At 47.6% G+C, this 26,674-nt stretch overlaps 1 pseudogene; it reads right to left on the bottom strand.

The window, feature by feature from the left end:
- Positions 1 to 3,372: 3,372 nt before the first annotated feature.
- Positions 3,373 to 16,434, bottom strand: LOC120644309 (annotated as a pseudogene).
- Between the last annotated feature and the right edge of the window lie 10,240 nt (positions 16,435 to 26,674).

The following is a 26,674-nucleotide window of genomic DNA, read 5'->3' on the forward strand; positions in this document are numbered from 1 at the left end:
CTTTGCCATGGTTCAGCCAGTAAGGCTGCCTTGCTCCGTTGCGTATAGCTCAAAGGCCAAGATGCTGTCACACCACGAGTACTCATCCTCCTTCACCCTCTAAAAGCTAAATTTTCTTTCAGCTCAGGGGGGCTGAATTGTGTATGACTAGGCGTTAGTTACAAAGCACAGATTTGACAATACTCTTACAAAAATCAAAGCCGAACAAAAACGTGTTTGTTCAGTAAACCCCTCTACAAGAATGAAAAGGTCGAGCGGCCGAGTAGGTGAAAAATTTTGCAGCCGCAAGCGCAAGAGACAGGTGGGCCCTGATTATTGTCAGCTTTTCCAGTCACTCGTCACTCCGCATGCATACCAGTGCAGTGATCATTTGTCAAGATTTCACATAAAGCAAGGCACCGGCTGCACGAGTCAAACAGAAGCCATGGTCCTTCCAACTGTAGGCTGGCTCCCACTGTCCCTTAGCTTCGCTTCGGAGCCATGGAGAGAGGCAGTGAACCAGCCACATGGTACGTGGTAGAGGGGGGCGGGGGATGGAGAGAAGTGGGTCGTGTCCTCCAGTGCACTAGTCCAGTACCGTGGAGGAAATCAAAGAGCCGTCCTGACACTCTTGCAATGGCAGCAATATTGTCGCGTGATCTGAGAATTTTGTGCAAGGGGCGTGATAGGTGTGACGAGTTGGGAGGATGAGCACAAACCGGCGGCACGACGCAGCATCAGCTCAACCGGGTACGCGACGCTGCACAATCAGGGGCCATAATGCCGGCGGCTTACTTTGGGCGATGTGAAAGGCTAGAGCCCAACTAAAAGCAGAGGCTGCATGTTTGCTAACTTTTCGTGCAGTATGTGCGGTACCGGCGTGGAAATGATGGGGTTTTACGGTTGAGGCCGTTGGAGTTCCGGTCCATGGCACTCCACTTCCAAAAAAATACAGCTCCACTCCACCAATTTTAGCACAACTTGTTTGGGAGAGCTCTGCTCCAAAATACAGAACTCCGAGAGCAGGGCCCCACATGTCAGCGGCCGGCTGTGCCCTGTGGCGCGGCGGAGGGTGAAGGGCGTGGCAAGATGGACGGTTGGCCGGCAATGGTGGCATGAGAGGCTGGAGGGGCGGCAGCGCAGAGGCCCGAGGGGCGCGCGGAGTGGAGCTCCGAGCGGCTGCGGCGTGGAGGCCGAGGAGCTCTCTATGGCGGCGGGGAGGCTCAATCTCGACGGCGGCGAGCCCCGGCGGCGTTGGCGGCTGCGAGCCCCAGCGTGTGCGGCGGCGGCGAGTATTGTGAGCCCCACCGCCCCCTCCCCTGCTTCCCACGCCAAGGAGCCACAGGCCGCGCCGCCCCTCCCCTGTAACCCATGCCGGGGAGCCATGGGTCGTGCCGCCCCCTACACCCCCTGCCAGCGAGCTCTTCCGCCGCGGGGCGGGCGGGACCGTGAGCTCTGCTTGGGGCTGGGCCTGCGAACTTCACCGGCGTGGGAGCGGGGGCCACGAGTGAGCCACGGACCCCGAGCCAGCGGCTGCGTAGCTTGGGCCTGAGGAGTGCTGGCTGGTGACGGCGGCGCCGGTGGCCAATGCGACGGCGGCATGGGAGGCCAAGGCCAGTGCACGGGCGCAGTAGGGTGAGGCGCCGGCGACGAGGAGGAACAGGCGGCGGTGGAAAGAGGCCTAGTTGGTGGCGGCGGGGAGGCCCGAGGGGCGGCGGCGGCGTGGGAGACCGAGGAGCCCGGTGGGGGAAAGGAGACCCGAGGGGTGGCGCGGCGTAGACTTTTCTTTTCCCATGAGCGAACTGGTACGTGTGATGTGTAAGCGGTGGCAGGTGGGTAATATTCTTCAACTCCATCAGCTCCATATTTTGGTGGAACACCTCTTGAGGAGCTCCAGGTTTTTGGTGGAGAGGAGCTAGGTGATGTGTTTAGATAAAAAAAAGATGAAATGGAGCTAAATTTGATGGAGCAGAGCTCTCCCAAACACCCCATAGTGTGAGATTGTCGATGGCAGCCGTGATAAGCTGTTCGTGACAGGGGATTTTATGGTAATCTGAGCCATTGACGATGATCTCACCTTGATTGCGTGACGCTGCTACTCGAGTCGAGGCAAACTAGCGGTTGATTGGACGATGATGATACTATAGGTGATTTTACAATGGAGATACACGTCTACATCATAATCCTAAGCTTGTCCAGACGTCAACATACGTGGATCATAGCTGGTTGTCTTTGCCTTTTTGCTTAGGAGTACATTGCAGACAGCAACTGACGACGAAATCATGTGTGTCACAACAGCATCATACATGCCTGACCGACGACCACATAGTCCCCAGGCAATCCAATTATCCGTCAGCAAAAAGATCGGTCAGTCAGGAGCCTCACCAGAGGCAGCCATCTACCACCACCCTTTTCCGTCCGGCCCCGCAGGACGCCAGATCTGCTCGCAACGCTCCAGACGCCGTCACTGCGCTGCCGCTGCCGCTGCCGCTGCCGCTGCCTGTGCCTGTGCGGCGCTGCCGGCCGCCTGCCGTGGCCGGCCAGCCGGCGGGTCCCTGCACCATGACTGCAAGCTTCACTGTCTCTCTCTCTCTCACCTGTTCGTTCGACCGGCTGCGACTGTAGTAGGTGCCTGAATGCCGCTGGACTTACGGGAGGCATGTGAATACGGTGAGAAACAACGCGAGGACCGTGCATTGTACGCTAGGGCAAGCGGTTGCGCAGCCACCGAGAGGGACCGGTTTGGTTTCTTCAACAGTCGGCGACTAATCATGGTGCTGATTATAACCCGACTAATAATTTACCCGACCAGACGGTGTAGGGAATAGTGTGATGGGCTCGATCACCGACTCGCTGAACAACCAAACAGCCTGTGAAGCTGCTCTGGCCTCTGGGGGGTGAATTAAAAGGACAGGCAGGTGATCAGAGGTAGTCGCCTCAAATTATTGGGGCTATATCTGCCTTTTCGCATCAAGCAATCGTCGTGTTTCTGCTGTCAGACTGACATTGTTCAGTAACTTTTAAACCTGCAGCCAAAGAACAGTTCAATAAGCATGGAATGTCATCAACTTTTACCGTGCAGAAACAACAGCTTAATGACTTTCCTGAACACGAAATGAAGGGCAACTCTCAACTCTTTCGGTGGGTTGCTTTCAGTTTTCACATAGTACCATTCAAGCTGTTCACCTTTGCTTGGAAGAACAATACAACCAACCAGGTAAGGTAAGATCAAAGAAAACGTCAGTCCAACCCAAACAAACAGTAGCTACGAACAGCCACAAGGGATCCACCGCACCTTCAGACTCACATGCAACACAACAACACAGAAAAGGACCGCAATCCCGCGAAATTAGGGGACCCCCAAGCGGATCAGACCACGATTCCCATGCAACAAATTCAAAGACTTCCGGATTCCATGCAACGCCACGAGCGAAGATCCGGCCTAAGAACCACTTTACACCATCCTGCCTCTAGATACTATATAAAGTTGGAAGGTATAAGCAGGGGAGGTGGAAAAGGAGGCACCAACATGGTGGTGCCCCACGAATTTGTACCAACCGCAACGGCAGTAACAGGTGGGCCGCTGAAAAGTTGTCAATCATGGGTGTCTCAAATTGATAATAGTCCCATAGGTAGTTCAAGCTTCATGTCCACTGCACTGTCGCCATGTTCAGCCAGAGCGATTAAGACTATAAGGGGAAACTAGGGCATGGCTAAGACTATAGGAAGCGTTGGTTTTAAGCTAAACAGTGGAGATGGACATTGAGGTTCACCACAGGGCTAATGAATGCCGCTTCCGGAGATGTTCATTCGTTCATCACAGGCTTGTTCTCGCTGGCTTTGGGCCTCTGCTCCTTTGGTTTATGCTCCTCCATTTTCCTGTGATCAGACCTAGCAAGTCAATAATCATGTAACCTTACTGCAAAGCATACTACAGACCAAATAGAAAAAAACAATAATCAGCTTCGAAATATAAGCATGCACTCTAGGATACCAGAGGTACTTTTGATGATAAATATTGGTGGGTGGAGTTTCAAAAATGTTGACGGAAGCACACTATAGGATTGCTTCTATATAGGACTGCAGTTGGCACTACAATTAATTCAGCAGACTTACATCACTCAATAGAAATTGCTTTCAGATGCATCCATTTTATGTTAATGAAAACTGTTGTTTCGTTGAACAATGATTTCCTTTCAACTGAAGCCACCAAAATGAACAAAACAAGTTATTTCATATAGAAGTTTAAATGATCTTGATCAGCCTCCATCCACTTATATCTCATAAGGGAGCATTCTCCCTGTATGGAAAGCCATGTATGTGACAGCACAAAACTAGAAGTTTCTCCCGAAATAACTTGTCATTGTACATTTTAAGTGTGGATAATTCTCTAATCTACTGACCAACTAAAATAATGATATGCTTATATGAAAACTACCATCTGTTGGAATACATCAGATGGTCAATGTCTCGTTCTGTGTATAAACAAAGTTAACAGCATTCTTTCACAATTCTAATTCACACAATAAACATTCCTAGTCCCTCATCACATTTCAAATTCCTTTACAGTTCCCGTACACCATATGTAACTGCAGAATGTACAAAAGAAAAACATAGGTGCCAGAAATTCTTATCTCAAGAAAATTGAAAAATAAACTTATTAGCAATTCCAAATAATTCAAAAAAAAAAGAATATAAAAAGCCTCCTCTTTGACCAGGTGATACAGTTGACAACATATAAGATAATACAGAAAAAATAAACTATGCAGTTTGTTAAAAAGATCAATCCGTCTATTCCTGAATGAAATGATTCGATGCAAGCTCAAAACTACCTCACCACAGTTGAGGTCTAAAATGAAAGCCCCAAACATACTATCTGAACTGCCAGATGTCTGCACAAAACAGACAGCTCTATTCAATGCAAAGTTGGACCCTTTGGAGTTATCAGAAATGCAAATCAGCATAGCTACAGAAGTATGCCAACATGATGCCACATAAATGTATCCCCACCAGTCGAAATACATGTATGGTTCCAGAAGCCATCAATAGTTGAAGGACATCATAGGACATAGAAAATGAATGAGGTTGAGATAAGGTACACACTTAACACTCTTCTGTGCATTCAATGACTCTAATATAACTATAGGTATGGCATCTTCTACAATAAATAGATGTAGACTATTGCAGGTGGTAACAGTTCCAACTTCCAACCAATATTGATTTGGGTAGGACCAACTTGGCAATTGATGTATAAGTCGAAAATTGTGTTAAATCTTAGTGCCAGCTTTAAGCTTTTGCTACAATGCGAGAATTAATCCTACAGCAAACAGCATAATTACCAATCTTCCTTAGTCTTACTTCGACAGCAATCAGCATGTCAGTACCAAGATGAAACTTCTATATAAAGTAAATCATTTGGGAGAAAAGGGACCTGTTTGGATAATTTGCTGAACCTTACGAGGTGGGTAAAATGAATCAATTGCCCAAGCTTACCTTGGCTACACACATTTGGTTATCAAGAGTTTGATGGATACATTCTTAAGTTACAATGGATTTCTAAAAAGAGTGGAAGACACTAGGAAAAAGTGAAAAATAGAAAAAGGGAACAAAATATCAATCATAGATAGAATAATGTTTGTCACATATCATGTGCAAAACTACCGTGGCCATGTTGGAGGGCCGAACTTAACTGATTCCTTATCAGAAAGGCTAGACTTTAAAAATGTCTCCCATGAGGCATTCAAGGACGTCAAGAAAAATTCAACATAATGCACATGTGTGCAGAGATCACAAGAAAGTGGCACAATATATCTGGAAACAGCAGCCTATACCTATATCCTCCTTATATATTGTAATCACCAACTGCATATAACCAGCCCAAGTGCAATTCAACTTCATCAAAATAGATGATAAAATAAGTCATTTTGTACTAAACAACAGCCATAATTTGTGATATACCATATCCCCAGCACCAGTACATGTTCTCACTGAATAACTTGATGGATCATTTTTTAAGCGTCTTTTTACTAATAATACAGGAAAAAGAATATATCACTCAAAAAAAAAAACTCGACCTGCGAGGGGCAAGCCGCCCCTCGAGCATTAATGTAAGAAGAAGACCTCTCATGCAGGCCGAGAAAACCCCCGAACCCCTGCCTCACCCTTACACAATGGTGCCATAACCCATACCGTAACCCATGTGAGAGCTAGCCGGGGTGGGAGAGACCTATTTCCATGTGCTTTGGCATGTAAGTAGGCGAGGGGATTTTTTTAACTTCAGCCTAAAATTCGCTCCCATTGGGAGACGAACCCAGGACCTGAGGAGTGCTACTGAGGTCTTCTAACCAATCCGGCTTGGCACCCGTTCGCGGAATATATCACTCAGTACATATCATACTATCGTATGGTTCATTTGTTCAAGGAAAAAGTCCATATTACTCTCCTATAGTATCATCGTAGTCCAGATAACCCCTTAAACCATTTCCTGGTTCAATTTACCCCCTAAACTATGTCATTTGGTACAATTTGTTAGACATAATCTTGTTGGGCGTGTGCATGTGTGTCAGTTTAGCATTATTGGGTCAATGTTAGTTGTGGCCGTGTCTGTCGTGCAGCATGGCAGTGGCCAGGATTTGCACGTGCAAGCAGATCATTGGGAACCATGATGTTATGTGTGCATGTGTGTCATTGGAGTCAGGCTTGCAGGTGTGTGTGCAGCCAGGTGCTTGGTCGATCAGAGTCATGGCAGCGCTAGTTCAGAAGCAAGAAGATAAGGTTAGTCTGTTTGTATGGGCGGATGCATTGTCGACGGAGTGGATCAGAGCTTGCTGTTGGAAGAGTCGTTTGCATATGTGCTCTTAGTGGTGCTTTACATGCAATGCAAGCAGATGTGGCCAGCATGTAGGGAAGTTCTTAGTGGTTAAGCCATGTGGTGTTTGGCTGGGTCATGTGGCCAAAACATAGCTCAGGGTGTGTTTATTTAAGACCTGTAATCAGCATTTGTTTGTGTGGTGAAAAGAGAAAGAGGAGCACCAGTGTGTGGTGCTGCAAAAAGCTCTCGTGTGTGTATCTGTGATCTCTATTAGCTTGTGTCTTTTCCACCGACCGAGTGAAGCTAGCAAGGATTGCTTGCTTGCATTTGTGCGGAGAGGTCACAAGGGAGAGGCTGATCAGTTTGATCAGTTCCAACACAATTTACCCCTTAATAAGATTAGTCATTTTATTTATCCATGCACAAGCGAAATTTTGGGTTAAAATTTTGCAAGATGATAGCGGGCATCATAACACATTTTAGAAAAATATGTCAAGCATTTTCATCATTATTTTGATAAGGTATTGATATTTAATAATAAATTAACCCTTATGGTATAAAATTATAGAAAAATAATAACAAAAAAATCATATTATATTATTTTGACATACATTGTGATGCCCACTGCAACCCTACAAAATCTTAAACTAAGTTTCCAGTTGTATGTAGAGAAATAAAAAAGATAAATTGTATTAGGAGGTAAATTGAACCAAATGAGTTTAGGGGCCATATTGAACAAAGAGATAGTTAAAGGGGTTATCTGACTTGGGCCATACTTGAGGGAAGTAATTTGGACCTTTCACTTTGTTCAACGAACTCAGCAAGATCAGCAGACAGCCAGACACACTATTTAATTCAATAAACACAATATAACCAGTCTGATAAAGGGGCTTCAACTGGTAGCCAGAACGTGCAAGAATTATACTGGAATCTAAATATATCTAGTAACCTCTTCCCTACAATCCAAAAACCATCAAGATTATTGGCACCAATATAAAAATTGAACCCAAAAACAAAAATCTCCTAAACGCATTATGACAGAGGGAAGCGCCCACATGCGAAAGATGTGGGTCCCACACGTCAGTGACTCAATATCACGGGGAATGTCACCGTGCAATGTCACTCAATATGCGTCCGAACCAACAACCCCACGTTAAAGGATTACAGAATCCCCTGCCTACAGCTCCTGTTCCTGAAAAAATGCTTCCCTCTAATTTGAGGAGCTAGATTGTCGCAACATCCAAATTCGACCCGTCCGAGGAACCCAGTACCACGCGCGTGATGCCCCAACGCCATAGAACGAAGCGCGAACAAGACCATGGCAGCGCAACCCCAAACTAGGAGACGACAGGCGGCGGGCTGGGGCATTTTTTTTGGGGGCGTCCGGGAGAGACAGGGGTTGGAGGAGGGAGCGGACGGACCTCTTGTCGGCGCCGCCCTTCTGGCTGAGGACGGAGCGGAAGAGGGGCGAGTTCACGTCCTAGATCATCTTCTCCTTCTCCCGCCGCCGCCGATGCCGCAAGCTAGGGTTTCGTCCTCCGGCCTCCCTTTCTCCTCTCCGGCGAGCGCTCGTGCGATGAAGGTTTGTGTGGGCTGAAGCCTGAAGGTAGCGCAGCGCGGTGGTGGCCTGGTGAGGAATTTTTTTATTTTTTTATTTTTTTATTCGATTTATCAAAAATATATGTGGCTATTTTTTTTCAAAAATATCACCCTGCCGCCGGTTCGTTTGGCGGTAAGGAGTTACCGCCAAACGAACCGGCGGTAAGATCCTTATCCCACGGCCCATGGAAGCTACCGCCGTTTGATCCGGCGGTAGCTCCTTACCGCCAAACGAACCGGCGGTAAGTGCTACCGCCGCGCTGTAGCCCGGCTATAGCCGGCTCCTACAGCTGGCTGTAGCTGCCCTGTAGACGGCAGCGCCCTACCGCCGTTTGAAACTGCAGTAGGTGTTCCCACAATTTATTTTTAATTATTTTATATGTAATTTATTTTTAATTATTTTATATGTTTTCACTGCTGTAATTAATTGTATAATTATTTTAAGGACTGTCTGACCTATAATTATTTTCTTTACGTTTAGAGATATTTCAGAAAATAATAGAGATAGCGGAGGTTAGGGAAATTTTTTTTTAAATTTATACGAATTAGATTTAACTCTAATAGTCTGTGAAAATATATTTTCATGAGATATTCATGAGTTTCAATTACGATTTCGATGTCCTGTCACCTTGCATCAGATTCTTCTGCACCCCCGCTATAATTAAAAATGTGGGAGTACCTACCGCCGTTTCAAACGGCGATAGACATGCGTGAACCATGCCTATAGACCAAATAGCTCCATCTATAAATAAAACATCGCCCCATCTCATATGAAGTCAGTAGCCATCTCATACGAAGTCTTTAGCCATCCACGCACGGCCACCATGTCTTCCTCTGGTTCTACCTACATTTCGTGGAACAAGATTAGAGAACCTGTGCCTCAAGGAGTGCAGGTTCCAATGTGCTTCTGCGGTTCGTTGTGCAAGCTGATGGAGTCCAAAGTTTTGGGCGATGACTTCGGCAGGAGGTTCTTCATGTGTGAGAACTACGAGTACGATCCGCCAAAGCGCTACGGCAAGGACAAAGCGAAGGTATCACCTCGCACTATCTAGTTTGCGCATTCGGAGTTCAGTATGTTAATTCTAACTCGGCTTGGAAATAGAGTCCACCACCTCTTTGTGATTTCATATAGTGGCTGGACACGGAGCAATCGACCGAAGCTAAGGAACACGTTGAGCGCCAAGCAAGGTGGGCTGCGGAAAGGTGGCAGCGAATGCTGCAAGAGGAAAAAATGGAGGAGAAGCGCAAGAAAGATAAAGAAGAGATCGAGAAGAGGTTCGCAAAAGTGGAACGTCGGCAGGCGGAGGAGCGTGAAGCTGATAGGGAGAGGAAGCGAGAGAGGGCCCGCCGTGCGAAGGAGGCGGGACCCGAGGCTATTAGGAAGGGGAAGTATCCTCGGTGCACTCAATAGATGACTATCATGTAATGTTCGAATTTCATATTCCCTAAGGCATGTTAGGTCTAGATGGAACACAACGTTAGCGTGTTTCATGTACATGCCAGTGCAATTGTTATTGTAATTTCAATGTCAAATTAATCGGCATTGTGTAATATGTACTAGCTGCAACTAAATTATTCAGAAGCATTGCCCTACAAATAAACTTTTCAGACCGACGCGATGACAACTCCATTGGCATATATCGGCCAGTACACACAATAAAAACAATGAAAACAATCACCGTTCAAACATTGAACACAAATTAAATAGTGGTCCACACAATTCAACGCACAGAACACATGACATGGCATGTCAGGACCTGTTGCAAACTACGGTAACGAGGTCCAATACTAAACCTAACATGCCTTAGGTAATTCGAACAAACGTTACATTATTTATTCAGACGGAGCAGTACAACATCAATCATTTACGGGCAGTACCCTTATCACGTCCCGCGATGTCTGGTTTTGCACGCTCGCTTTGCGTAAATCTTCATTCACCTTCTTTAACCACTCCATATATTGCTGATCACGATGGGTGATCCACGTGTCAATCCACTCATGGAAATGACACCAATGAGTATGCGTGTCATCACCAGCGTACTTTTGCAAACAAGAAACGATTCAAAATTAATAAAAATAATAAAAGCATATTTACAAATTAATCTATACCTGTGATGTTGCACCTCTTTTTTGGACTTCCTCGATATTCTTGCAACACCAATATCTCTGGCCAAAAGTCTCGTAATCACGAGATATGTTCGGAACACAACGCATTTGGCAATAGCAACCTGGTGGCTCTACACCTTTCGGCAATACCTTGCAATCTGTAATACATCTATTGAGATCGTTAGGAGAGGGTCCTAAATTAGCCTCCATTTCCCGACGGAAAGTTGCTCGGGAGAATGAGGAGCTCATAGCTGTTTGGTTGGGCTAATTAAAAAAAGTGGAAACTGAATTGCAAGTCTGTGCTCTCAGGAACCACAAGGTGCTCTTTTATAGACGCAGGGCTGCTTGCATGTCCAAGCACTTTGAACACAGATATTATCTCTCACTGCTCCACAGTCGTCCACGGTTCTGCACTCGCACGCTCCACAGTGCGCACTCATTCCACTAAAAACAACAACAGAACCTCTCACTGCTCGTACCATCAGTACTCGCACGCTCCACAGCGTTCACTGCTACCACTTTAAACACGGATTATTGCATCGACCTACTCATCGCATCGCCCACTTTAAACTCGACGTACTGTCACTGCATCGACCTACTCGTGATTATTGTACTGCCCCGACATATCCCATCGCCCGGAACACTGCATGGCACCGGCGTAATCGTCATAATTTCACTGCATGGACATATACCATCGCCCGAAATATTGCACTGGCCTACTCATCATAATGGTATGTAATGGACACATTGAATCATAGTCTGCACATGCATACATAACATAGTATGACGGAACAAAGTAATTAACAAGCTACAACCTGTAAACTAGATGCGTCCGCGCTTGCCCCCTCTCCTCCTGCCACGTCGCTCTGCAGCCTGGCCCGCCCTAGTGTGGTGCTGCGAGTACGTCAGTGGCTCCGGCGGGATGGTCTGGCGAGTGGACCGACGACCCTGCTCAGGAATAGGCGTCTGCTCCACCTGACTGTAGTCCTGCGTCGTGAGTGGGGCACCCCCTAGCTGTGAGGTGGGAGGAAGGTGTCGTCCTCACGACAGGTCACGGCTCGTCGGAATCGCTTGCACATATCGACGATCTTCTGCAGCGTGCTCTGGTGCTGGGCAGGCGTCATGTCATGGTACTGGCCCATACTCGACGAAGCCTCGGACTCAATCGCTCGTATGACCCACGTCATGGTACGGCAACGCTAGCTCGTTGCGCTGAACCCCGGCGAACCGAGCCAAAAGGTCATCACGCCACGAGAGTCCCACGTCCTCTGCACCCACAGCTCGTCCAGCACACGGCAAGCCTAGAAGCATCGCCACGTCCTGAAGAGTAGGGGTCATCTCACCGACCGGGAGGTGAAACGTGTGCGTCTCCGGACGCCATCGGTCAAGAAGTGCCGCGAGGAGGGACATGTCGAACTGGAACCGTGGAGCCCTGTCCCTAGGTCGACGTGCAGGGTCCGCCATATCTCCCTCCACAAGTCGCGCAATCGGGAGAAGACCTGAAGCGCGTAACCTGCATCGCGAAAATGAAAATCAAGTTAGAACAAAAGGTTAAGGAAACAATTAAAATATGTGACAAATGTAACCCGTACCTAGGAACCCAGCGACGGTGAATCGGCATCGTCGACATGGGCACACGAGCCCGAAACGTCCCTAAGCTGATGCCACGGACCGCAGACATGTACGACCGGTGGCGCTTGTCGACGAGAGCATCTAGCAACTCAGGGGTAGTTCCTTCCTCGTGCGCATACCTGTATAATGAGATTTATTACAAATAATTTCATAACATAAATAACAATATTAAGCATAATAACATTAACGTAAAACAATACTAAATAAAATTTCAGAACAAAAATTAAGTAATACAACAAATTTTTAATAAAATACTAAATAAAACATAATGTAATAAACTTATAAATGATGCACAACAAATTACATATTATATAATTTTAATTTCCAATTACAGCAATAAAGTTGAACATACATTTGCGCCACATATTACAACAAATATTCGTACGCCAAGACAAAATCAGTTTACGACATATTAGTTCTTAATATTACATAATTTAACATCGAACATGATTCAATAGCAAATGACACAAATGACAATCGTCATCGATCACATAAGGCCATCGTTGTTAGGACGGCGGCCACGACGACCCGTTGCCTGCGGTGCCGGATTTGGAGCAGATTCTGATGGGCCCGCTCCATCTGTGCGGCCACCATAACTCAATGCCGTACAATACTTGTACGTATGACCCGTCTCATGGCACTTCGAGCAGAGGCGGACATCTCGACCACCCTCCAATCGATCCATGTTATTTCTAATGCGTTTCTTCTTGCGTCGGCCCACCCCTTGAAACATTTCTGGATCTGGATCCGGAATGTAAGTTGCATTGTGTCCAAGATCAGTTATGAAGTCTCCAAGGATGCGAAACCCATATATCTCGTGCCTCCAAGTCATCCAAATAGTTTCCTTCATGAAGTAATTTGAGACATACATACGAGCCTGTAGTCCACCAGCCTCAAAACAGGCAGCAATGACATGTGTGCACGACAGGTACAGCAGCTTTGGCTTATGACATGAGCAAATACAAGCATCAGGACGGAGAACACACTCCTGCACATGATTCTCACACCGGCCCCCCATTCAGCCTTTGTCCCTACACATCACCTCGTACCGACGTTCCATAGAGCCAACTGGAGTCACCCGATGTAAACGGGCCTTTTTGAAAGCTTCCTCCATATGCTCCGTAGCCTTGTATCCGTAAACTTTGCGATTATCGACCATATCTTTCTGTGCCACAGCGTAATGGTCCCTGAAGTACTCGCAAGTGCTATACAAGAAGAACTCCACGATCCCAACAAGTGGCAATGATCTTACACCACGCAGCACCCAATTGTATACCTCCGCTAGGTTCGTAGTCATTAAACCATACCTAGCACCTCCTTCATCAAACAGTAAAGCCCATTTCTCTTTTGGTTCGTGCTCAATCCACTCAGAGAATGTCTTAATTGCCCTTCTCCTTTTGCGCCTGACATTCGGACCGTCCAAGCCCACATCTTCAAGCGAGACCTGGTCGTCGTCCTCTGTATTGACAGATCTCTTCGCTAGCTCCGCCGTTTGCTTTTTTTATTAGCTCATCCAATTTTTTTCCATAGGAAGTTGAATTTCCTTTCCTGATTCTGGCTGCATAACCACTTGAATAGCTTCATAAGGATTTTGTTCTTGAACTGGGTATGAAAGTTTGCCCCCATATGCCTCATGCACCACCTACTCTTTAGGTCCGGCCAAAGTGCAGTCCTACTACGCTCAGTAGAACCATTCTGTATGTCATCGATTGCTTGTAATATACCCTTGTGCCGATCATGAATCAAACACACGTTCTCTACATCTTTGACAATCATCTGATTCACCCTCTGCAAAAACCAATACCAAGTATCCCCTGATTCTTTCTCCACAAAGGCAATTGCCAAAGGCAACAATTATCTGTTACCATCAGCTGCAACAGCTGTGAGGATTGTGCCTTTATACCTTCCTGTCAAAAATGTCCCATCTATACAAATGACTGGCCGGCAGTACGGAAACTCCTCAATGCAAGCGCCCAAGGCCAAGAACGACCGTTGGAGTACCTGCTTTCCAGGCTTCTGGGCACATGGATACATTTTCAAGTCGTAATAGCTACTAGGATTTCTAAGACATATAGTGTGCAGCATTGCCGGCATATTGTGATACGAAGCTTCATACGTCCCCCACCTCATCTGCAGCGCTTTCTGTTTCGCTCTGTAAGCTTTGTTGTAGCTAATTTTATATTTAAACTCCTCCTCAACAGCACAAATGATTGACTTAGGTTCATAACTAGGATTGTCCACGATCAAAGGGTACATGTAGTTAGCTATGAAACCTGCACTGAGGTTGCGGTGCTGTGGTTCTAATTGCTCAAGCAGGCATGTGTGCTCCACAATTTTTTTGACCTCCCAGAAATCCTGCCACTTGCCCATAGAAGCATACACCCTGAAAGGACATTCGCTTCTCACACAACGCACGTCATATGTTCTCGGACTGCTCTTGACAACTTTGAACTGTCTTTGCAAAGAGAGAGTCGACCAACGTTTTATAGCTTCCTTCATGTTGTCACTGTTGGCATACACCGAACCGATGCATACCTCATTTTGCCTGTACTCCCAAGGCACCGCTTCACCTTCATTTACACTTAATTTTGAAAAATCATAACCGGACCAGTTGTGTGGGACATGATAATCTCCGTCGTCATCATCATCATCATCATCATCATCCGAGGAGTCATCATTCATTGCATTGTGCTGTTCTTCACCCTCCCTCTGAAACTCTTCAACTATCTCTGGAATGTTTTCCCCTTCATCAGCCTGACCAGTTGCTTGACGAGGTTCGTGTGCAGCATGTCTATCATCTTCTAAAATCTCGAGTTCACCACCTTCTTCATGAGATTCATGCATCGTCTCAGTTTCTTCCGATACTATATCTCCCTGGCCTTCATGATCCCCGCCCGCTTCAGTTCTAAAACTAATCTTCTCGAATGCTTGAATAAACAACACAAGCGGTAAGCCTCGGCTACTACTTATATTGACATAGTTCCTCCAGTTTTGCGTCCCTTCAAGCGGCAATAGCTCCCAAAATACTGGTTCCCTTCGACTGACCACTGCCATGACAGAGATCTCATGTTCATCTCGACTAAGGCCGAAAGCTTTAAATAGCCAATTGGATATTGAAATCCAAGTCCTCTCTCTAGCTCGGGGTATTTTTTTTGTGATCGAGCTAAACTCTGACAAATCTACCCCTTCAGGACCATATCTAACTTCTCCTGACCCATAGAACACTTGAAAATACAAATCATCTGACATGCCTGCCAATATTTACGACAATAATTACTCTTCCTTAGAATTTAATCAACGCTCAAAAATAATTCTGCTATTTTTACATATATCTTAATTATTTCTCTACAATTTTTATTACTGACAACAATTTCTATTTTTCTGTAATATAATATTAATTAATAATATTTTTATGAGACAAATATGTCTGTTTGAACTCATTAATATTTTCAATTATATTCGTATGTAAACTAATATTTTCAATTACATGTTCTACGATTTTGTATCGTAATAATTTATTTTCGAATCACTAATATTTCTACACATAAAAAAACAATTTCTACACATGAAACTATATTCAAATAATTACACGCTAAAAACTATTTCTACACATAAAACTATATTCGAAAACACTAATATTTCTAATTCTAATGTACCAACTATTATTACTAAAATTAAATTTTAAAATATACCTGCGATCCGAGTGGCGAGCGCCGCCTCGGTGCGGCGGCCGGGAGAGCGCTGCGAGCCGTGCCGCCGGCAAAGCCTAGCGCGCGTGCGGGAGCCGCGCGGGGGGCGGGCGTGCGCGCGGGCGCCGGGGCGGACAGGCGGCGGTGCGGGGCAGCGCGCGGGCGGGCGGTGGCGCGGGCGGCGGCGTGGGCGGATCGAGCGGGCGGCGGCGCTGGGGGAGCGAGCGCGCGCGGTTTAATATGCCGGACCTTACCGCCGGTTGAAACGGCAGTAGGTGCTTACCGCCGGATCATCCGGCGGTAAGCACCTACCGCCGTTTGAACCGGAGGTAAGGTCCGGCCCACCACGGCCCACGGCGGAACGATCCTACCGCCGGTTCATCCGGCGGTAACAACCTTCCGCCGGATGAACCGGCGGCTGGGTGACATTTTTGAAAAAAAAAATCACGAAATATATTTTTGATAAATCGAAAAAAATATGAAAATAAAAAAACTCCCTGGTGAGCGTCTTGAGGAGCAGAGGAAGGCCTGGGCCTGACAGAGTCAGCACTAACGTTAACTGTAAGCCCAGTAGCCTGCCCCTCAAAAAATATATGCCCACTGCCACTAGCCAGTAGCCCGAATGACCTCTCAACAGTGGGTGCTGCTGTCACTAGTGGTGACAAATTTTTTTAAATAAAAGACAGGAGCACTGCCACATCATATAAGAAGAAGAAACAATCGTACATAACGCGCCAAAGCGAACACCATCACCACACAAAGAACGCATACAAACAACGCACTCAATAAAACACTACACCACCACAAACTGGAGAGAAAGCGAAAGATACCACCGCAAACTGCGCCGTCGTCGCCAATGCTATGGCACGCTAAAAGCCGCGGCCCGCTGCAAGTCTGAGCAGCACCTTGAACTCCTCCACCATGGGAGATAACCCTCAAGCCACACACACGATCGTCTATTCCCCTATCCCAAAGGAGCATTAGCAGAACACCCCCGTCGCAGCGCCGATGAAAATCACTGATACTGGCCACTCTGCGTGGGGGCCTCGCCTCTCCCACCGCCTCGCACTCCTCTGCCAAGAACTCAGATATTTGAAACCGCTATGAGAGCAACACCTCAGCCCAGCCGACACCGGAGTCACCACAGCACCAAGCGCGCTAGCTCAAGACCTTCAGCACCCATGGGTCCTCTGCACCTCCCTGCCAACACGAACCAAGAGCACCTCCTCTGCCGTTGCGCACGAGCAACACTACCAACCAACCATCGCCACTACCTAACCAAGGCTGGCCTCAGATGTGGCGCCTCCAAGGAGGGCACGACGCCAATGGTGCCGCCGTCGCACGTCCAGAGATGGATATGGTTCTCACCCTCGAGAGCCCCATGTAGCAGGGCACATGGTGCCTAACAATGGTGCCCCCAGCAGGGAGAATGACGCCACAAGGGTGTGGACCATCGACACTGACAAAGGCGCTACTGAAGGTTTACGCCCAACTCAGCACCATGTCTGCCACACGTTCTTGGCCAAGCCAGTAGCCCGCTCCTCATCGCCTCTGCATCGCCTCCACCGGAAGATGCCCGTTACAGCCCGAAGCACCACCACAGTGCCACCAGCATGCACCAGCCAGCCCCCAACCCCACCACCAAGGCGGCACCGGGCCAGCATCACCGTCGAGAAGCACCAACCACCTCAGCACAAATCCCATCGCCCAAGCGCCGGCCCGGTCACAGCCATCCACGGCCGCCACGGCCAGCCACGATAAGGCCACGGCCCGCAGCCACCACCAGCAGCCCCTTGCACCCAGTCACACCAGCCGCCGCTACCGCCGTCAACCTGCGCCGGCCGCTGCCGATGCCGTCCGTGCCGGCCGCCGCCGCCGCTTCCCAGCTCAGGCCGCCCCCCACGCAGATCCACGCGCCTCTAGTCGCACGGCCACCGCTGCTGCCATGCCAGGCGATGAATCTGGCACTGCGGACGTCGGATCCGGCAGCGGAGGTCCGGGATCAGGCAACACCGATGATGCCATGCCAGCCCGCTCCGGCGACTGGCGACCAGGCCGAAGCGTGGCATACACCACGCGGCCGCCCGAGCCCATGCACGTCTTCACCATGGCCACAACCTCCTCAGCTCCACTGCAGCGCACCGCCTCCTTGGCATCACCTTGCGCCACCGCAGCTTGTAGAGCCGCCTCCAAGCCCGCCGGATCCGGGCGCAGAGACCCCGAATCCCGGCTCGCCGAGCCACCGTGGCACCACTACGGCCGGATCCCCATGCGCTCCGCGGCCGTGCCCGCCAAACGAAAGGGATGAGAGAAAGGTGGCCCTGCCGCCGCCGCCCTCGCGGGACGCGCGGGTTGTGACACCCTAGGTGTCTGCACAGTAGAATTGTATTGATTTTATGCATCATGTGCTTAATTTGCTTGAAAAAGGATCTTATTGTAAAATATAAAAGGGTAGTTGTGTAAATATAATTTATTGCAGGGTCCTTTCTATAGTTTAATTTGAATAGGGAGAGCTAATATTGCTTTTGTGGAGGGTTTATGTGTAAAATTCAGTGTAATCATTACATGACAGAAAATTTTGCTTTTTAGTTTGAAATTAAACTGAATTTGCAATGGAAAAGACAAAAGTCCATTAAATTCAAAATCCTTCATATGTTTTCAAAATAACTCTTTAATCTTTGGTCAAATCAATTTTTGCACAACATCAAAGTTGTAGATCTTGAAAATTTGAACAACTTTCATGTTGGACACTTTTTCAATTGAGCCCTAGTTTAAAAGTTATTGTTGATTTACAGTAGGGTCCCGGGAATTTTCTGAATTTACAAATAGATCCACCCTTCTTCTTCCACCTCTCTCCCTCTCTGCTTCACCGCCGCCGGCCGGTCAAACCCCTTCCCCTGCTCTGACTCCGGCCAGGGTCTTCCCTGCAAATACTTTTAGAATTTCTAAGGACCTCTCTGCAAGTTTTCAAACCTTTCTCATTTGTTTCTAGGCTGAACTTTGAAAATACCTAGAAATTCGTAGAAAAATTAGAAAAATACAAACCCAAATGTTTTGGGATTCTTATTACAAGAACTACAAGTTTTGTTACATGCACATCTTCATTTTTAGTATATATTTTAATCTAAGAAAAAGGAAAGAATAAATTGTCTTTATTTGTTCTAGGAGTTCTTCTCAGTAACTGTCTATGATTTTTAGCTTGATTGTGTCTTACAGTGTTACTAGTGCCTGGTAAAAATTTGAAATTTTTTTGACATCATTAACTAGGTCAAAGTTTCAAGATTCCTAAATCTACTAGTTTTGCTAATTTAATTTTCCTGATAGAAATATTTAATTTCTGAGTGTGAAACTTTTTTCATACTTACGTGTCACTACAACCTTGTTGTTACCCAAGTTTGGGAAATTTTAGAGCTGTCTAACTATATCTTTGATTTAATGCATTTTAAGTAAGCTTTTATTGTGATAAATAGTTTCCTTACTTAGAAAATTCTGAGAATTTTTGTGTAACTCTATTTTTGTCGTATATGCATGTCTGTAAAAGCTAAGAACCAGAAACATTATATAACTCTCTGTACTAATTAATTTTACCATATGTGGTTTAATTTTGTCAAAATTATTACTTCAGTTTTATGTCTAAATAAATTCTGAAAAATTTATGGAACGTTCTTAGGCATATGAATCATGTTCTGAAATATTTTGAGAATCATAAGTGTTGTATTTTGTAATGTAGAATTCAATCTTGTTCTAGGTGTTGTCTGAGTAAATGAATTTTTCTGAATAATTGGCTGCATGAATTGATATGAATTTTCAGTATTAATTACTCTGTATATCTTCTGTTTAGAGTAATTTTTTCTGAATTTCTTTCTGTTTGAGTACTGAGTTGTTGATTTATTAGCAAACCATGTTTTATTTGCTATAGGAAACAACTACCACGTGCTTTATGAAGATAGTGTAGTTCTTTTGTGAAGTTGATCATGTTGTTTTGTGGAGTAAGTGGTGTTAATTAACTACTCCATAAATGACTGCCCATGTGTTAAGTTTGTTTGCTATTTGTTAGACTACAATTTCTTCGCCTCGTGTGTATGTTTATAATATTGTTCTTGCATCACATATAGATACGACTGATCTAGCTGACGGGACGTACGAGTTCATCCCGGAGTCTGAAGGAGGTGATCCAGAAGTCCAGGTGAACGCTGCTATACTGACTGAAGACTCGGACCAAAGTTTGGAAGAGCCCAGGGCTCTTTTAGCTAGCGACTACCGAGAAGGCAAGCCCTGGACATAACCCAGTATTTCAAATTATTACAATTTATCATTATTACCTACTTGTGCATTTACAGTTCTTAGGATTTGAATTGAAACCCTAGATGCATGATCCTAGGAACCTATGTACTGAACACTAGACCTGAGTTCGAATAATTGCTAAGCTTATAGGACCGGTAAAAGTCGAGTGATTGCCTGTCACTCGCGAGCTCTATAGAAATTGCTTGTTTACTTTCTAGTATCAATATAAGGACGACGGACGGGGTTGTGTTCGATATCATGACCTTGTGTGAGACCCCGTCTGTGTTGATAAATTCTGCTAAGGTCACGGTGTGTGGTAACGGTGGTTAAGTTTTTGAACGTACTAGCCATATGCCGTAAATATGGTACGCGGTAAGCCTAGTAGCCGATCGGACCGGGGAGTGGATATACCTTTCACTATCTCTTAGAGATAGGTTTTATTTATGTTTATGTTGCGTAACACCACGGGTGCAGGGAGGAAGTTGGTGCCCTGTAGTCGGGGAGAGTGACCCTATCCACAAGCCGGAATGAAAGGTCAACGGTTGTTTGGGAATGACCCGACGGTGTTCCAAACGTGTGTGTTAGATCTGCCTGGCCAGGTCAACAAATTTCGATTCGAATCATCCGCTTCTCACAGTTTGGGACTGCTTGATCCCTTTGCCACACAGAGTAATAAGAGTAACATTATTATGATCAATCTTGATGTTTGCTTAAAGTTCTACCATGGTTGAATAGGAGTAGTTGCTTACATAGAATGGTTAATCAACTAGAATCTTGGAAGCTAAAATTTGAAAGTAAGGACCTACTCTTTATTGCTTTTCAGCAAAAGGAAAACCAGAGCCTTATAAAACCCTGCATAGTCTAGCTAGGTGGACTAAGTATATCCGTTGACGGTTAAGTCTTGCTGAGTATTAGAATACTCAGCCTTGCTGTTGAAACCTTTTTCAGGTATGAGTTTTGAGGACCAGATCGCTAGTCTGTTTGGCCCTGCTCTTTGTCTCCTGGCTGGTCCGTAGAGTGGGATCCGTCTTCGGCCGGCAATGACCCTGATGAGTGATTCTTTGCTTGGGCTAGCTTGGTGTCCTTTTGTGACGTGTTGTAGCCATCGTGTTTTCTTTCCGCTGTTTTAAACTCTGAACTTAAACTTATGTCTTGTATAATGTTTTATTAAGTTTGGATCTGTATTAAGTACTTTGAACTTGATGTAATAAATACTATGCCTGTGTTGTAAAATATGTATGGTTGTAATATCTCTGGACTCGCCTTCGTGCGGGGTATGCTTGTTCGATCCGAGAACCGGTGGTTGTATCGGGACGTTACCCTACAGACCAAGAATTGTTCTGTTTGAAGTGCGTTTGAGTCGATGTTGCCTTTATGGTGATGGCCAGCACACTTGATCCGGGATAATTCATGTGGTTCTGCCACACGGGCTTCCGGCAGTGGGCTCTTGCGGCGGCGCTGCGACGGGAGGGCAGGGAGAGAGGTGCGTCGGAGGCGCGCTGGTTGGCGGCCGCCCGAGTTGCCTTGCACGGGGGAAGGGGGGCGACGTGGGGGCAGATAGAATGTTAAATTTTGGGGACAATTTCATCAACCATCACCTAAAGATTCCTCCACCATAAATTATATTTAATGGACCATCATCTTATTAATATCCAATGCATGGGCTCTTGGTATAGATGTCCAAACGTGCGGCCCAACAAGGCACGTCACGAACACGACCTAGCATGGCACGGTTGGGCACGACACGGTTGGACACGATCCACGTGTAGCTGTGCCGGGCCAGCACGATGGCACGGTCGGCCCGGCGTGGCCGTGCCGGCCCAGACCTGGTGCAGGCGGTGGCGACCGGGGCGGGAGGTCGCGGCGGTGGTGCTTCTGACGCTGAGGGGCGGCGAGGCCGCGGCGGCGGCGCTAGGGATGCCGAGGGGCGGCGGCGCCCGAAACGGTGAGGGGCGCGCGGGAGGGCCACGGCCGGCATGGCGAGCCGACGACGTGCGGAGAGGCGGGAAGGCCTAGGAGCACAACGCGAAGTGGAAGGGCTGGTCGGGAGGGATGCGTACGGAGGAGGCCATGGCGGTGTGGGGCGCAGGAAGACCGGCGGCGGGAGGAAGACAGGCGTCATTGGGGTTGGCGTGCGCAAGGAAAGCAGCTGGTGGCTGGATTGGTAGGATTGGGATTAGGATTAGGATGACGAAGTGGAGAGTATATATATGGATGATTTATGGGCTGTTAACGGGCTGAATCGTGCTAGCCCATTATCCATGTCGTGCCTGTTGTTGACGACCATTATTTCACATTCTGACCGTCAACTTCTCGGGAATAAATTGAGCTTTATACTATGTTCCATTCATATTCTATTTAATTCTAATAAGTTTCACAAGTTTTGGATGAGTTGTGATTTCAGGTGAACATGTACCAAAGTTGGACGAAAATGGGCAAAAACCCAGGCCGACCGGCTTGGCACCTCTACACACCATGCCACGTCTTCGATCCAGGGGCAATGTGACACATTCAAATGCTTCTGAGTCGAGGATTGGATGTCGGTTTGATCGAGTGGACCGAAAGGCTTGCACAAGGATCAAAGGACCCACAACTCAGTGCAAGATCGTGTCCAAGTCACCAATCCACCTCTCAGGAAGATCACAAGCGTACAAGTGTAACGTCGGTGCAATGAAGGGCCAAGAAAATCCAGAGGGAGGCCGGCCGGCCTCCCCTAGGCCGGCCGGCCTAGCACGTGCCTGCGTACAACCCAAGCAAGCTACACCGACATCAAGGAGTGATCACAGACGTCCAGGAGAAGGCGGTAGACAGATGGCCACATCCCTAGGCCAGCCGGCCTAAGGGAGGCCGGCCGGCCCCACCTTGCATTGTCTCGTGTCCCGGCTTCGCGTGGAAGTTAAGCTCAATCGCCATACCTGCTTACCACTGACGCCGACTGTTTTACCGGCCAAGAACCGACCTTGGAAACCTATAAATAGCACTCTCATCCTCACTTGTAAACACACACCATTGGAGCTCATTCTCTCTTTACTTTCTAGAGTAGGTTAGTAGTTTTGGAGTTAGAGTCGAGTCGAGCTTGCTCGGGATTCCGGAGTCGTCGGAAGTCTGGTATAGCTCCTATATCTTTCTTTTGACTTTATTAATATAAGTTATCTTCTTTACTTTTCTGAGTCAGTTTTACTTTCCGCATTCTTTTATCTTCTCGAGTTTGAGTGTTCAGCTCGAGCGCGGAAGTTGTATCCTTTAGCTTAGGCTAAGTGATCTCTCCAATAGCCGGGATTCTATCTTATGGGTTTTCTCGCCCGGACTAGAGTATCTCAAGTTAGTGCTCTAGGTTGAGGGAGATTTCTCTCGACGGCCTCGAGAGAAATCCTAGCACTGATCGCGGGCGTGGTGTCCAAATTCGGTGTTAGCTAGAAAGGGTGTTCCACCCCATGGAACCGTTGTGGTAGGCGGCAGGTGGTGATAGCCCTGTCTGTCCCTTGTAGTCCACCACGTTCGGGTGTTTTTATACAAGTAGTGCAGGTTGCCATTGGACTCCCCTCTCATCCCTTTCTCAAGTCCTTCCTCTTCCAGCCGTCGAAGTAAGCTCTGCTATCCCGAAGATTTGTCAGATAGTTAGTCTGATCTAGAGAGGCTAGCTCGATAGTTCAGAAGTGTATCAGGTGTCTTATCTCGCTCGTTGTCCTCCCAGCTACTACCTCTCTAAGGAGTTGAGCCTCTGTGTGTGTAACACCCGGTTTATAAAAGAACATAAACCGAGCAATCATATACGTGCCAGGATCAAGTCACACGTATATACAACAGAATGAACAGTATATCACAGCACATATCACGAATAAGACATAATAAATCGAAATACGAATGTTATTTATTACATTAATGACATAAATGTCTGATACAGCGGAAGCGAAGTACAAGTACGATAAAAACTCTCCGAAGCTGAGCAGGGCGCCACAGGGACGTCGACTGGGAGACGAACGCCTAGAAGTCCTCGTAGTCCTGGTAGCGCTGAGCGAACTCCCTCGCGTCGGCAGGAACTGAGCAGCAGTAGCGTAGCCAAGAGGAAAAAGTAGAGAAGAGGCAAGAGTGAGTACACAACTTGTACTCAACAAGTATAACACAAACTATGAGGCTCTAAGGTTGGCTGACTCAACTGCATTAGCTTTTAAGTGTTGACAAAGTTTTATTAAGACTAATTACTACAAGTTGATGAATTACCATTAACCCAGTTTCATAGTAATTAATCAAAGTTAATCATGTTGCTACTGAGATCCAAACCACAACCATACCATAACCCCGAGAGGCACCCCCTCGTCGGAAGGAGCTAACCCCACTAATCAAAAGGAGGATCTGGGCCGCTCATAACCGTGAGCACGGCTAGTATACCAGTTTTACACTCTGCAGAGGTTGCACATCTTTACCCACAAGTCGTGAGCTACGCCAGTTGTTCATCACACTTCCTTAGGTGAGATGACTAGCAAACTCACTACGAGGCCGTTACAAAGGACACGTTGGTAAGGTGTAACCGCTAAGGATTCAGTCAATGCAACGATGGTGCCCACCTCGAGGGGGTACAAGACACACAGACCAGCCTCGTAGCCTGACCACCATTGAAGCTCGACTCCCCTCTTGCCCCGCAGGTAAGTTACTCCCGAACCAAAATGACCTAATTAGTAAGCCAAGACCGTCCCATTCCACTCTTGTGGTAGCGCTGTTGTCCCAGGTTGTCGCTCTATGAACCGGTCCTTATGGAGAGTGGCCAACCCAGCAGTAAGCACCGTGTTGGCCCCCTAAACCATGTTTCTAACAAAAACCAATTTTAACGAGACGTGAACCACTCAAGCCACACAGAGGGTCACTCTCAGAATTAAGTTGCATATACCATTAATCAAATTAATTAAAAAGGACCATTATGTGTTATAGCGTGGCACCTAGCACAACTAACCAAAATGCAACCCAAGGTAATATATAAAGGATAAATGTGGCTAGGAAATCCTTATAGGCATACAGTATTAAATGCAGTATGAAATTGTATTTAAAGATGATAGGTTGTTCATGTTATACTTGCCTTCCTCGTACTGCTCCTGCTGCTGCTCAAAGTGCTCGGAAGACGGCTGCTCCGGGTACTGGTACTGGGGCTCCTCAGATGGATCAACGTCTACTCACGAACACATGGCCAAAACAATGCACAATAATAAGCATACAAGCAAACACTAGTAAAAACTAAGAAAAAGTACATCAATACATAAAAACAGCACACTAAACTAGTCTAAAACTATTCTACGTGTTACAACGATCGCGTGGACATAAAGAACGCCTAAAACGGAGTTAAAACGCAAATTCTAAGCCAAAAACAAGCTTCAGGGACCTATCTGCGATAAAAACTAAGGTTCCAGGGGGTTTTCTGCAAAAACCGAGGACTAAAACGTAATTAACCGTTAACTCCAGGGTCTAACTCGTAAAAGAACAAGTGCTGGACGGCGAGTACTATTTTGGGAAAGCTCAGGGGCTTAAGTAAAAAAAACAGGGCCAAACCGTAATTAGTTTTCTAAATGGCTGGACCGCGGGTTAAATCTAAGAAAGCTGGGGGGTCTTTAGAAAAAACGCCAGGCCGAACTGGTATCTTCGGTTCAGGGCCGTTAGATCTCGATCTGGCGGCTCGAGTTAGCTGGGCTCTAGATCTAATCTAGGCCGTTGATTGTTGATCGGGTGGCCAGGGCAGGCTTGGCGTGAGGGGCGGCGGCGCAACACCGCCGGCTTGCGATTCCGCGCCGGCGGCTCGCCGGAGACACCCAATCTGGCGCTCCTGGGCTCGTTTTGGCCTGGGATCTGGCCTAGGGGCACGAGCGCGGCATGTGTGGTTCACCTGAGGCAACATAACGGTGGATTGGGGCCTGGTTGGATCTTGCCACGGCGAGGGGCGGCGCTGGGCAGTGGGGCTCGCCGGCAAACGAGTGTTCGCGCTCTGCTGGGCTCAGGCGGGGGGGCCGGGAAGCGTCTGCGTGCGTGCGGGTGCTAGTGCGAACCCGAACAAGGGCCGCGTGGGGATGTGCCGTGCTGCGGGGACTCCGCCATGGAGGAGTCGTGGCGTGCGTGGCGGCGGAGCACCGGCGCATGCCGTGCTGGTAGCTAGGGTGGCCTACGGATTAGGCTAGCTAGCGCAGAAGGGAGAGAAGGTTGGTGCGTGGCTCACCGAGGTTCGAATCGGGCGTGGATGTCGTGCAGGGAGCTCGGCGGCGAAGGTCGGCGGCGAGATGCGGGCAGCGTTCGGGGACGGGTCGCTGCGGAGGTCGGAGTAGAGGCAGCGGGCCCGGGGGAGTTCCAGGCGTCGAGTCGGAGTCGCGGCACCGATTGGCGGTGGCGAAGGGGCGGCGGAACAGTCGGACCCTCGGTGGCGCAGGGGTCCCTTTGCGGCGGGGCTAGATGTAGCGGTGAGGTTAGGGTTTGGGCGGCTAGGGCGTGGGGGATGGGGTACGGGAGAGGCCGGGGATCCCGTTTATAGGGCGGCTGAGGCCTAGGCGTGCGTGCCCAGGGTGCTGACGCGGCGCGGGGATCACGGCGGTGACTGGGC

The sequence above is a fragment of the Panicum virgatum genome, chromosome 8K (genome assembly GCF_016808335.1).
Source record: "Panicum virgatum strain AP13 chromosome 8K, P.virgatum_v5, whole genome shotgun sequence".
Lineage (NCBI taxonomy): Eukaryota > Viridiplantae > Streptophyta > Magnoliopsida > Poales > Poaceae > Panicum > Panicum virgatum.